A 15,363-nucleotide genomic window follows, 5' to 3' on the forward strand; every position below is an offset into this window, starting at 1 on the left:
CTTCCATGAAATCCCCAGAAGATGTAATGTGGAGTGCATTATGTCAATGAAACCCATAGAAGATGTAATGTGGAGTGTATTACATCCATGAGATGTACAGAAGATGTAATGTGAAGCGTATTATGTCTATGAGATTTACAGAAGATGTAATGTGAAGTGTATTACGTCATTAAGATCTACAGAAGATGTATTGCGAAGTGTGGTACGTCTATGAGATCTGCAGAAGATGTCATGTGAAGTGTATTACGTCCATGAGATCTACAGAAGATGTGATGTGAAGTGTATTACATTCATGAGATGTACAGAAGATGTAATGTGAAGTGTATTACGTCTATGAGATTTACAGAAGATGTAATGTGAAGTGTATTACGTCAATAAGATCTACAGAAGATGTAATGTGAAGTGTGGTACGTCTATGAGATCTACAGAAGATGTGATGTGAAGTGTATTACGTCTGTGAGATCTACAGAAGATGTAATGTGAAGTGTACTACGTCAATGAGATCTACAGAAGATGGAATGTGAAGTGTATTACGTCCATGAGATCTACAGAAGATGTAATGTGAAGTGTATTACGTCCATGAGATCTTCAGAACATGGAATGTGAAGTGTATTACGTCTATGAGATCTAGAGAAGATGTGATGTGAAGTGTATTACGTCTATGAGATCTACAGAAGATGTAATGTGAAGTGTATTACGTCTATGAGATCTACAGAAGATGGAACGTGAAGTGTATTACGTCCATGAGATCTACAGAAGATGTGATGTGAAGTGTATTACGTCTATGAGATCTACAGAAGATGTAATGTGAAGTGTATTACGTCTATGAGATCTACAGAAGATGGAACGTGAAGTGTATTACGTCTATGAGATCTACAGAAGATGGAACGTGAAGTGTATTACGTCTATGAGATCTACAGAAGATGCAATGCGAGGTGTATTAGGTCAATAAGATCCGCATAAAACAAACATCGGGATCGATCAGCATTCTATATGAATCGCTTTCGTTTGCTAAGACAATATCTGCCTTGGAAATGTATGTACCATTACAATGAAGAAAACCAGATATTTGTATTATTTTGTGAGAGTTTCAATCAAATGTATTCCCTTCTATTCATTGACATCACGAACTGTGCATTATGTACTGTAGATCAACATGCTACCATCCATTGTGTACCGTAGATCCACAGGGACCATCTTACCATCTGTTGTGTACCGTAGATCCACAAGGATCGCCCTACCATCCATTGTGTACTGTATATATGCAGAGATCTTCCTACCACCCATTGTGTACCGTAGATCCACAAGGATCGCCCTACCATCCATTGTGTACTGTATATATGCAAAGATCGCCCTACAATATATTGTGTACCGTAGATCCACAGAGATCGTCCTACCATGCACTGTGTACCGTTGATCCACAGGGATCACCCTGCCATCCATTGTGTACTGTAGATGCACAGAGATCGCCCTACCATCCATTGTGTACCGTAGATCCACAAGGATCGCCCTACCATCCATTGTGTATCGTAGATCCACAGAGATCGCCCTACCATCCATTGTGTACCGTAGATCCACAGGGATCATCTTACCATCCGTTGTGTACCGTAGATCCACAAGGATCGCCCTATCATCCATTGTGTACTGTATATATGCAGAGATCGCCCTACCACCCATTGTGTACCGTAGATCCACAAGGATCGCCCTACCATCCTTTGTGTACTGTACATATGCAGAGATCACCCTGCCATCCATTGTGTACTGTAGATCCACAGAGATCGCCCTACCATCCATTGTGTACCGTAGATCCACAAAGATCGCCCTACCATCCATTGTGCATCGTAGATCCACAGAGATCGCCCTACCACCCATTGTGTACCGTAGATCCACAAGGATCGCCCTACCATCCTTTGTGTACTGTACATATGCAGAGATCGCCCTACCATCTATTGTGTACCGTAGATCCACAGAGATCGTCCTGCCATACACTGTGTACCGTAGATCCACAGGGATCACCCTGCCATCCATTGTGTACTGTAGATCCACAGAGATCGCCCTACCATCCATTATGCATCGTAGATCCACAGAGATCGCCCTACCATCCATTGTGTACCGTAGATCCACAGGGATCATCTTACCATCCGTTGTGTACCGTAGATCCACAAAGATCGCCCTACCATCCATTGTGTACTGTATATATGCAGAGATTACCCTACCAGCCGTTGTGTACCGTAGATCCACAAGGATCGCCCTACCATCCATTGTGTACTGTATATATGCAGAGATCGCCCTACCATCTATTGTGTACCGTAGATCCACAGAGATCGCCCTACCATACACTGTGTACCGTAGATCCACAAGGATCGCCCTATCATCCATTGTGTATCGTAGATCCACAGATATCGCCCTACCATCCATTGTGTACCGTAGATCCACAGGGATCATCTTACCATCCTTTGTGTACCGTAGATCCACAAGAATCGCCCTACCATCCATTGTGTACTGTATATATGCAGAGATCGCCCTACCATCTATTGTGTACCGTAGATCCACAGAGATCGCTATACCATACACTGTGTACCGTAGATCCACGGTGATCACCCTGCCATCCATTGTGTACAAAAGATCCACAGAGATCGCCCTACCATACACTGTGTACCGTAGATCCACAAGGATCGCCCTACCATCCACTGTGTACTGTATATATGCAGAGATCGCCCTACCACCCATTGTGTACCGTAGATCTACAGAGATTGCCTTACCATCCGTTGTCTACCGTAGATCCACAGAGATTGCCCTACCATCCATTGTGTACCGTAGGATCAACTAAGATCGCCCTACCATCCATTGCGTACCGTATATCCACAAAGATCGCCCTACCATCCATTGTGTACAGTAGATCCTCTGGGATCATCCATGGGCGAATATATAGAAAGTCATGTGGATCAAATGCCTCTTTTTAGAGACAATGTCAGATGGCACGACATTTTTCAATGACTGAACAGATTCTATTCAAAACAGAAACATATAATGAAAAAAGATTAGCGAAATGTCTGCCTGTTATATCGTGCTTGCATCGTGCGAGAATGTATTTAATGATGCCTGTTTCCAAGAACAAAAATGAATAAGTCATGTTCCATGTTGATCATCAAGCACAGATACAGCAATCGTTTTGGGGCAAATTTATTTCTTAGATTAATGCTGCTTTCGTGTATAGTATCACATACTGCTTTCGTGTATAGTATCACATACTGCTTTCGTGTATAGTATCACATACTGCGAAGTTAAATTCTTCTCGCTGGAAACTTCACTTTATCCAGCTTAGCTGAAGTTGCATGATAGTCGGGTTATAATAGAACACTGCTTCGCGTGTTATAATCGAACGCAAAAGCACGTGTTATAATCGAAAGCAATAGCACGTGTCCCATATCAGATACAGAGAGAAATTATTTTGTCCTGTTCAATTAATGAAGAATTCCCCCATATCAAAGTTTAAATTCGACCCCAACTGCGAAGATAGTTGAAGACAATATTTTTACCTGGGGAAATTTGTTAGCATCGTTGATATCCACAGATATACGATTGTTGTACAGTTGAATATATCGCAGGGACCCCATTGTTGTACAGTTTAACCTGTCGCAGGGACCCCATTGTTGCACAGTTGAACCTATCGCAGGGAACCCATTGTTGTACAGTTGAACCTATCGCAGGGACTCCATTGTTGCACAGCTGAACCTATCGCAGGGAACTCATTGTTGTACAGTTGAACCTATCGCAAGGAACCCATTGTTGTACAGTTTAACCTATCGCAGAGAACCCATTGTTGTACAGTTGAACCTATCGCAGGGAACCCATTGTTGTACAGTTGAACCTATCGCAGGGAACCCATTGTTGTACAGTTTAACCTATCGCAGGGAACCCATTGTTGTACAGTTGAACCTATCGTAGGGAACCCATTCTTGTACAGTTGAACCTATCGCAGGGAACCCATTCTTGTACAGTTGAACCTATCGCAGGGAACGCATGTGTGATAGGTTCCATAATCACTCTATTCATGACCGTACATGGGATTCTGGCGACGATGTGTTTGATCAGGATAATTTAATAACATTAGCAAAGAATAATGTATATATTTTGAAATACAGAATAGATATCTGTGTGGGGCGGAGAGAGAGAGAGAGAGAGAGAGAGAGAGAAGGAGTGGTGAAAACTTTTGTGTCATTATATTTGTGACGTTGGTTTACATTCATGCGTTCTTTTCTTCTTCAAGCTTCTTCGCGACTATCCAAGAGAGAGAGAGAGAGAGAGAGAGAGAGAGAGAGAAGCAGACCCATCAATTAAAGCAAAAATATATTCAAGAATGTTCAGAAGTAAACACCTGTCTGCCAGACCCAAATTTTCAGTTCAAACTTGACAATGTCTGATGTAGAGATCTTTAACTCTGATATCATGGAGGGCGTATGATTTATCAATGCACACGCTCAAACTTACTTCAAACGATTTAGAGTGATGCGAAAGCAGTGAAAGATTCATACCAATCTCCAACCGATAGAATGACAAGTTGGCCCTTATCGCTTGAAATTCTCAGAAAGATACCACACACGTGAGTAGTGTGGATAACGCAGGTTGAATTCGATGAAAAGCAGGAATGTAATATTGAGAAAATCAACATTAAAGATAAAATAAAAATTCAAAACAAAACTGGGGATCTTACCATGCAAAATACATGATATCTTTCTGTCGCATTGTCTTCCCGTCGCATTGTCTTCCTGTCGCATTGTCTTCCCGATCCGCAAGAACGTCCAGTGAATGCTTGAGGAAAGCTAACAGAAAAGTCGCAGTTTCTCGATAACGAGTATAAAATTAAGAAATGAATGCAATATAGATTTTCTTTCCTCGCATGAACTATCCTCTTCAATCTAAGAGGTATGTCAACAGTACATAATTAAAGTATATACATTGCAAATCTATGTCAACAGTACATAATTAACGTATATACATTGCAAATCTATTTCAGTTTTTTTTTTAAATCCTGTGCTATGAACCTGAAGAAGCTGTGAAACGAGTTTTACAACGATTCCACAGTTCAGAATATAATTCAATATAGCTATCATGGCCACCACAGAATGGATAACATTACTGAAAAACACAATCTGCAGACGTATGTATGTATGTATGTATGTCCTCTTGGTTCTAATCATGATAATAGGTTTACGGTCTTTGTGTTAATTCTTATAATAAAAATACATTTTAATATAGTGTAAAAAAAGGACACTGAATCAGATTTGTAAACTTGCGTATAACACTGCACTGAAGTTCAGACAGAATGATACTTTAAACTACACATCCTGTGCCTTCCTTATCGGAAATTATTTTTAAAGGTAACTTTACTTTCTTTTGGCGTCTCAAAAATCACATATTTTTTTAAATTGTAAAATGACTTTTTTTTTAAAATAAAGCGCAATGGCTGTTCCTATAGTCATATTGACGAGTCGCGATTAAGCCAAGTTGATATTTCCTTTCTATCCAGTCGATAGTCTGCGCCTTTCCCCACCACGAAATAAATCTCGAATAAATGGAATGGACTAAATGAACTACGGCACTGACATTTCGTATGAAATATCTTTATTGTTCTATTATGGGAAATTAACAGCTAACCCGATTCTGTGAAGATTCCTTGTAAGTCAACATATACATTATTACATTGATAGCCACCTGCCTGATCCATAACATTAAAGGTCAGGTATAAAATGACCATGGTTTGAGTCACTTAATTCATGATTTACATGAATGCCATTTTCTGAATTTGAAGAAAGACATCGAATATCGACACTTTCTTGTCTAGATGTTGTCGTAATGAGAAACCATTCATCGTGGAAATATACGAAAAGATCAAACTTTTTGGAAACTATGAAGAACGATAATGGCAAACACAGCTGTCAGGTAACTTTAATAAATAAAAAGTGTTTCCTTAATGATAGTCTCGTGTCCTTAGAAATCTGTAGCAGGGTCATAGCGATACTACATTGAAAGGTGAAGGTCATAAACCAACTTTCAAACCAGACACATTCGTTAGGAGAGTTATTTAACCTGACCTGAATTTGACTGAACAGTATCCACGGTATGTTGTTACTGGCATTTACTGCACTGGTGTTTACGAAAAAACAGTCAGGTCAAACTCATTTCTGGAAAATGTCAAATTTCAGTAAACAAATTACATTACTATAACATGTAATGGATTAACAAACATTTAAATTTAATAAAATATAAATTAAATAAAATATACATAACACTAGTCAGCAACATACAGATGTAGGCATTATCTAATCAGCAACATAAGTAGGCATTGCCTAATCAGCAACATTTATATATAAGCATTGCCTAATCAGCAACATACAGATGTAGACATTGTCTAATCAACAACATAAAATGTAAGCATTGCCCAATCAACAACATAAGATGTAGGCATTGCCTAATCAGGAACATAAAAAGTATGCATTGCCTAGTCAGTAACATACAGAAGTAGGCATTTCCTAGTCAGCAACGTATGAAGTAGGCCTTACCGAATCAGCAACATAAGAAGTAGGCATTGCCTAATCAGCAACATAAGAAGTAGGCCTTGCCTAATCAGCAACATAAGAAGTAGGTATTGCCTAGTCAGCAAAATACAGAAGTAGGCATTGCCTAATCAGCAACGTAAGAAGTAGGCATTGCCTAATCAGCAACGTAAGAAGTAGGCCTTACCGAATCAGCAGCATAAGAAGTAGGCATTGCCTAATCAGCAACATAAGAAGTAGGCCTTGCCTAATCAGCAACATAAGATGTAGGCATTGCCCAATCAACAACATAAGATGTAGGCATTGCCTAATCAGGAACATAAAAAGTATGCATTGCCTAGTCAGTAACATACAGAAGTAGGCATTTCCTAGTCAGCAACGTAAGAAGTAGGCCTTACCGAATCAGCAACATAAGAAGTAGGCATTGCCTAATCAGCAACGTAAGAAGTAGGTATTGCCTAGTCAGCAAAATACAGAGGTAGGCATTGCCTAATAAGCAACACAAGAAGTAGGCATTGCCTAATCAACAGCACGTACTCAATACTACTACAGTCTAGAGCTCGAACACATGAGGTTGTCTTTAATTTACAACATCAATCAGAGGTAACAAAGTATCAGTTAAAACTTCACTTGCGTCCTGGCGTGCAAAATCTTTCCCAATTAATATATTAACATCAGAAAAGGAATTAATAATCACAAAAATCACACCAGATTCAAGTTCACGACAAAACTCGCAAATCATTTCAAATCTGCGGGACACTCACTCCGGTCCAATGAGAGGCTGCCCATTGATTCAAATCAGAGGGACTGACAAAGAAAGTGACCATAAATAGACAGGGGATATTCTAGAAGCGAACACATGGCAAATTTGGTTTAAACGAAATACTCAAGTTAAATATTGTAATGGTTTAACTGACCATGATTAAATTTCTCTCCTGTCAGTTTCCCCATCCTATCTCTCCTCTAGTCACATCAATTTATTATTGTTATTATTATCATTATTATTATTATTATTATTATTATTATTATTAACCTTCTTCTTCTTCTTTTTCTTCTTCTTCTTCTTCGTCTTCTTCTTCTTCTTCTTCTTCTTCTTATTATTATTATTATATTATTATTATTATTAGTATTATTATTATTATTATTATTATTAAGATTTTACATTTAATATTTCGTATTCTAGTACGTCATGTTTATATTTGAAAATATTTGAAATTTTAGCTTCTCATATTTATATTATTGTACATCATGTTTGAGTTTGATTGGAAGTGCTGATCTTTCAAAGTTTCCGAAGTTTATTAAGATATTGTTTTATTTGGCGTCCTATAGCCACTAAGTGCTGTCATGCCGTTGGAAGGTTCATCGTCGTAGGGTTTTGTTAACGCTTTCTAATTACATTTTTCGAGCTTTACCGTTTTGTCGTTTCTGTGTTTAGAATATTGTGCTGACATGTAATAGTCCATCCGTACGTATGTACGTACGTACATACATTCATACATACATACACACATACATACATACACACATACGTACGTACGTACGTACATACATACATACATGCATGCATGCATGCATGCAGACATACATACATACATACATACATACATACATACATATATGCATGCATGCATGCATACATAGATACATAGATACATACATACATACGGACGGACGGACGGGCGTGCGTACGTGCGTACATGCATAATACACACACACACACACACACACACACACACATACATACATACCACCTTCTCTTAGAGTGCAGGCGGGCCCCGGGTAACCGAGTTATCTAAGGAGAGTAACGGGATTTCCTGGTTTCTTTCCTTCACAAAATATACCGATCGCCGTCTTTAATATGCTTAAAAATGTCGTTAAACCCACAAAACGAAACCAATCCCTTATGATGCAAATGCTTTATCCTGTTTCTTGTGTGACTATTATCCTGTAAGTAAAACTATAAATTAATAAATAGAGACATAAAAAACCGGATATCCTCCAAATGATTCAGCAAATTAGATCACCCATAACAGTATACCGATATAGTGCTTGGACCAATTCTCGTTGGCATTCCTTTTTTTTTTTTTTCTTTCTTTTCTTTTATTAAAATAAATTTCTTTCTTAAAAAACAGATAATAGATTCCTTTAGTTACCTGTAATTATTTTGCTTTTTTTTTCTTCTTCTTCTTTTCCTATTAGTTTTGACCTGTTCATAATTCTTGATAGTTTTAAAAAAATTACATTCCTGTGCCAAATTGTAACTCTTTGTGTGTTTTTGTGGACATACGTATTTCATTCTCCCCTGATGGAAGGAAGACATTAGCTCATGACAGTAGATTGTAATTGCATGATGTATCATCTAAATATTTGTATGCAGTGTGCGTGTCGATAATGATACAAACCTAGATGATGATAATAATAATAATAATAATAATAATAATAATAATTTTACTTCAGAATTAAGTCTCTAGGCCAAAAACCAGCAATTTTAAACAAAATATTACCACCCCAAAAATATATATATATTTATAAAGCAATTTGATCCAACGATCAATTGTCGGTGAATTACGGCAATATGTAAGGCTAACAGTAAGCTATTATTACTACTAAAGATTTTATTTCCAAATGAATACACTTCTCTTTCTAAGCAAAACGCAAGGTCTGATAACATTGTTATCAACAAACATTCCCGACGCACTGTGGCGCCTATTACAAGCCGTTAAAAATGTAAATCCATTATTATAACTGACATTTAACTAAGTCATTGTAGAACGTGAAAAATTGTCCGGAGAGGAGTATTATTCCAATTCATACAATAGGATTTGGAACCAATACTGTATTTTTGCAACTGTAGAGCATATTTTAAAATACCTTTAACGCATATTTACTTGTATAAAAAAATGACATCGTCGATATCAACTGTCAGATCTGAACGTATAACATAAACTAGGTATGTATGTTCATTGACAAGCAACAGCTTTTCTCCGCAAAGTAGAAACGTGCGAGCGTTTTTCCAAGAGAAAGGATACTGTGTAGCAATTAATATACATTCAGTCTTTCTTAAAGATGCGCGTTGTTGGACGAGGCGTGTGAACGTGGCTGTACCGAATGATTTCACGTTGCATTGATACTCTGGTGCTTTGTTATACTTATTCTTTTACCGAGACGCGCCAAAAATAAATGACTATGCATTCCGCATTTTTTTATGTGTGTGTGTGTAATGTGTGTATATATATATTGGCTGAAACGATAGTCCTGTTTCTTTCTCCAGTAGCAAAGAAGAATGTTCCGAGTAGAGACGTCTGGTGTGTTCTCTTGCCTTAATGCATAGCATTCACTCATTTGAGCGAGAAAAATTACAATGCAAGCAGTCTGCTCCACAGTAACCAGTGTATATTATACTTAGTGTATAAATCAAAATGCGGTTCCGAATCTGTGTAATTCGATTTAACTATCTGTCAAACATCTGGTAGTTGCTTTATTCCTTTAAATGACAAATAGTGTGCAGACAGATTTGCAAAAGTAGGTATTTATCTAAAAATCTCCAATGCCGACTCTCTTGCGATATGCTCGCGTACACAGGGAAAAAATGTTAACCATCAAAAAGCGAACTTTGCATAAATAAACGTTATGACGTGTATGGCTAGAGTACACCCGTGTGTGTGTGTGTGTGTGTGTGTGTGTGTGTGATTTGGACTTTTAACGTAGCTTTTACAAATTTTTAGTTATGTCGCTACGATGTCGGCAGTGTGGCAGTTTATAGTGATCTCTAGCACTGGGGCATCATGATGCCGCATACATTCAGCATGATGTCTCCTCCACTCAGTCACATTATCCTGATACCAGAGCGACCAGTCCTTGCACTAACTTCTTCATTCTGAGAGTCAAGCGAGGCAGCTGCTCGTACCATTTTTTATAAGTCTTTGGTATGACTCGCGAGAGTATACACATAAATGTATCAAAAATAAACCTTATGCCGTATGGCTTGTATCACAAGAGTGTGTATGCACGTGTTGGTAAGGAAATTCGCTACTTCTAACATGAAGAGCAACAGTAGTGAAAATAGCTGAAAGTAGCTGTGGAATGACGATATTAATTTTTTAATATGCTCTGTGTTTCTTAGGCAACCAGCGAAATTCGCTACTTTTAACATGAAGAGCAACAGTAGTGAAAATAGCCGAAAAGTAATGAGAATAACGAACTTAATTCATTAATATGATCTGTGTTTCTTATGGAACCAGTATCTCCCGACTGCGCAAGTACATAATACAGCATGGTGGATCCCAGAACAGAATGTTATTACTTCTGGTCAACGCTCACTACGAATATCACTCGACATTCCACGTCCAGTCATCCTTTCCCTTTGAAACTATAAATGTGGGCCCCTCTCAAGCTCCCAGCTGTGTTAGCTAGTAACCGTTGAGCTATGTAACTAATAACCGTTGAGTTATGAAGCTAGTAACCGTTGAATTATGAAGCTAGTAACTGTGGACGAGTCTCCCCTCTGAACCGAAAATTTATAAACGATTGTATGTTAGTGTTTCTCCTAAGGTCTTTGGTGTGTGCATTTCGTAAATCTCATACAGAATTTGGATCCAACACTTTATTCAAATATATTTTTAAATTCGGGTTCCTCTTCTTTTTTTCTAAACTTTTGATGGGTTGGTACTTGTCAGGGTCCCTGGTCTCAGGTTCCCCAATTTTCCTCCTTCCCCAGTTCTAAAAGAGTTGAGATAATGGAGGTCATACTTCCTTCCATAGGCACATGCCATAGGCAGGTTTTCTTCCCCTGTTTCTCTTTTAGTGATCTTTGCAATAAGATCTTCCTATTGTCCTGTGTTCAATGCTATATTTGTATGTATGCCATTTCCGTGTGTATTTGTTAGGACAGGCATTATAGTCAAACTGAGTTTATTTTGTATGGATGAAAGCATTATGAAAAGCGACAGCGATTGTTCTGGCTCATTGGTACCCTATACCCTACTGAGATTATACCCTGCTAAGAAATAGGATTATAGAAAACAAACAAAGAAAGAGTTTTGACAGTAAACATTTGTGTCCTACAAAGCCAGAAAAGTGATGTGAGGAGAAAGAGGCTGCTGATAAGGTGTAGGAACATGGATTTTGAATTCAGTCAAAAAATGGGTTGACACTAATGGATATGCTATGGAGTACAAGAAACTGTAATAGGAAATAATTGGTCAGCGCATGTTATATGTAATATATTTTAACAATTGTGATATGGGGACTTGTTATAGTCATTTTGTACATTTGTGAAAGGGGCTAGGAGAGGGACATTGCAAGACTTGGAACAGATATTGTGTCCCTATGCTCCAAACGTTACGAATGTCTACCTAACAGAAAAACATAAACACGTACAGGTATCTCGACTGTTCTTTTCTTCCAGTTAGAAAATGACGTAGCTCAGACTTCATGTCACAAGCCATTTAATGAGACACGGGGGTGGGGGGTGGCCGAGTGGTATAAGACCCCGTATGACCAATTGATCTTGGAGCTCACTGTAAAGTGTCGAATTTTTAATAGTATTATACCTTAAAGTTGAATAAATTGAGCATTTAAATTGTATCACCTTTAAGCCAGAAAAATCTTTCTTCTTTTCTCTACCACCCCCGTCAGTGTTAAACTTTAAAGGCTAACTTCTATGACTCATTGAGATTTTACCAGGGCATTGCAATGCTGTCCTGAGAGTGTAAATATCTGAGCTACCAACCATAGCCGCTTGATAGAAACCCACGTAAAATTATCACTTTCAAAGGGAAACTGATATGCAACGTAGGTCAGAGAGTCTAGGCTATCCAGAATCTGACGAAAGAAATGATTATCTTGGGAAAATTTTGGAACCGATGCGTACGATTCGTCAGAGTAAATTAAGGCGTACACTTTGGAAATAATGTGAATTTAAAGTGACGATCTGGGTCGAAATTCTTTAGTCCGAAATCCTGAGAGAGGAGAAGTTCGGCGCCGAGGAAGCCTAAAAAGAATAGTGCTTTCCTCGTTAAACAGAGTTTAGTGCAGGGACGCACAATTTCTGCAAGAGAACAGCATTAATGTATGCAATTTTAATTTTTCACGTAATTTTCTATTTTTGATTGTTTGTTTTTTGCAACTGTGTTTGATATGACTAGGATCCATATTATGTATCGTTTGTTCAAATTCATGGGAATCTGTTGATGCTAGAGTTGTTATGCAATTTATTTCTTTAATTTTACAGTTACTAGTTCACTGAGAGACTTGATGGATTGTATGGTATCCAAGTTTTCATATGTGTAGGACTTCATATGGTTATATGAAATAATTTCCTTTGTCTGTTAGGACGATACTGATTATCGGGAGTTAACGATAATCGCATATTTATATCTGATTTTGTAATGTTTAAATAATCGTGTAAGTTAGAGATTGCTGTGAGCTAGAATTTTGTGAACTTTTTGCAATAGTAATCAAGCATGCGGTAGCGTAAATAAAGATATACGGTAATGATTGATACACCGCTCACGTGTTAATTTATGGTCGGTCGTCGTAAAGCAAGAGTGATGATCTATCGAATTTGGTTAGAATTTTGTAGTATTTGGATAGCTAGTTATTTATGCTACTGAGTAACGTAAGTGAGGGAATTTTATGTACGTATAGAAAGTGATACCTATAGATATTTAGGGGTAATTTTGTCCTTTAAGGAAACAACTTGCTGGGAGAGCCAGGACAGTCCGAAGACGGAAGTCTGAAGCCCGTAAATACATGACGTGTTCAGAATAAAGAACTAGGAATTCCAGGAAGAGTTGAAGCGTTCAGAATAGGAAGACTAGAGAATAGGAATACGTGATACACGGGTCACGAGAGGAAGGTGATGCAATCAGCTGTGGATGTTGCTCTCTTTTCACCACTCGTAATTATGATGAAACAAATCCAAACTGGACACTGCTATTCAATTTTGTTGACTTAAATTAGATTGAATTGGAGTTGCCGCTGTTAATTATTATTGATCAAATTTTGTAATTTTTCTTGTCTAATGGGGCTCGTATTGCATTGTTTCCCAATAGTCTTGCTCAGAAGTGTGTTGATATTCTATCTATCCACTCCCACAGGGCTATAAAATCGAGGGAGGTCATCCTCTAGATAACGCCAGCCAAATCCATATCCATTTAACCACCCCTATTACTAAGAGGGCGACGTTACACTCACCTTCAGAGATCACTGGCAACTCACCTCTGTCTGCACGATTTCTAGTCCTGACTCGGCCTACGTGCGCATGTTCAAAAGCTTATCATGCGCTTCCCGTGTGTCGATGGATCCTTTCAATGTTTTCCCCGGTTCATTCTCCACCAGATATACCGGCCGCCACATATAGCCTATCATGTGCTAAAAAATGGCGTTAAACTCACAAAATCAAACCTTAAAGAACGATTTGTATGTTTATCGATGCTGTGATTATCAATGTTCCCCGCTGCCAGGGAATGTTGGAAAGCATATCTAATTAGAATTAGGAGACAAACGATGCCATAGCGCACGGCCATAGTGACTATTTATTGAGTTTGAGAAAATAAATGTATCTTATTGCCATGCCCGGTTAGAATCATATCAAATGTTTAAAAAATACAGAGGCGACTAGATGCCATAGCGCACACACAGAATGGCCTGATTTTCGGGGAGAGAAGTAATAAAAGCTGCCTAATGTTGTGTCCATCCCTTTGTTTATTGGATGACTGTCATTCCTTTGACATTATGATGGCCATTAACAGGACAGAGGATGGAAGTTTTAAAGAGCGTCAATAAACGTTTGATTAGGAGCGAGATAGTTTTGAACAAAATGTCAAGTTATCTCAGTGTCTTTTATGTCCTCTCTCATTCTGATGTCCAAAGAGACTCTAAATTATATTCCTTATTTTCACCGTGGCGACTAAAAACGTACCGGGACATCTGTTATAGTCCTTATCATCGATCAAGTCTCGTGACTATAGAAAAATATAATATCATAAGTTTACGGCTACGATAAACAATGTTAAAGTTTGTACACTTAAATGATATTCAGATCAAAATCGAGATAATCCAATAAACAGAAAATAAACACAGGCAATTAATGTCAATATAAAAATGAGTGCAGTAACTTTTAGTAAATACATTTTCATATCCTTTGCTTCTTCTGTATAAATGGACCAACAAAGCGATATTGTTATCAAAAGTGTTTTGATTGAGGGTGGGGAGTACGATCACATGATCATTTCGCTCCCATCAAGTCTTTTAAATGCTTATTCTTATTTCCTGTCTTTGTCACTTTTTTATATGCTATATTCCAGGAAGATACATGAACGCAGCTGTAGTTTGTGGAACGTCCCAATTTTCGTTATATTTCTAATGCGTTGGAAACCGTGGTTCGAGGAAACCGCCCCAATTTTCGTTAAGTTTCTGGTACATTGGTAACCGTCCTGATTTTACTTTAAATAATTGTTCTACCACTTAAATGCTGGAAATAGTTTAAGAGCGTTTCCAATAATCACATATAATTTATCTATCCCTGTACGAATTCAAATTTGTTTTACCTTTATGGTACGAATTCGATTATTGTCTACCCTTTTGGTACGAATTAAATCGTCTAAAGTGAGCTTGTGAATAACATTTCACTAGTTTTCCACTAAAGACCAATACATTGTCACATTTAGGTGTTATTGTAGCAAAGAAAATTTAGGTTAAGTGCTCACTGGTAATTTCATTGTAATGGCTTAAGAGGTAGAACTGAAGCGAGATTTGAAGGACACGTGAAACATAATTTGATAATGTACAACATTAGTTGTGA

This window comes from Sinohyriopsis cumingii, chromosome 9, assembly GCF_028554795.1.
Source record: "Sinohyriopsis cumingii isolate HCF-2022 chromosome 9, ASM2855479v2, whole genome shotgun sequence".
Lineage (NCBI taxonomy): Eukaryota > Metazoa > Mollusca > Bivalvia > Unionida > Unionidae > Sinohyriopsis > Sinohyriopsis cumingii.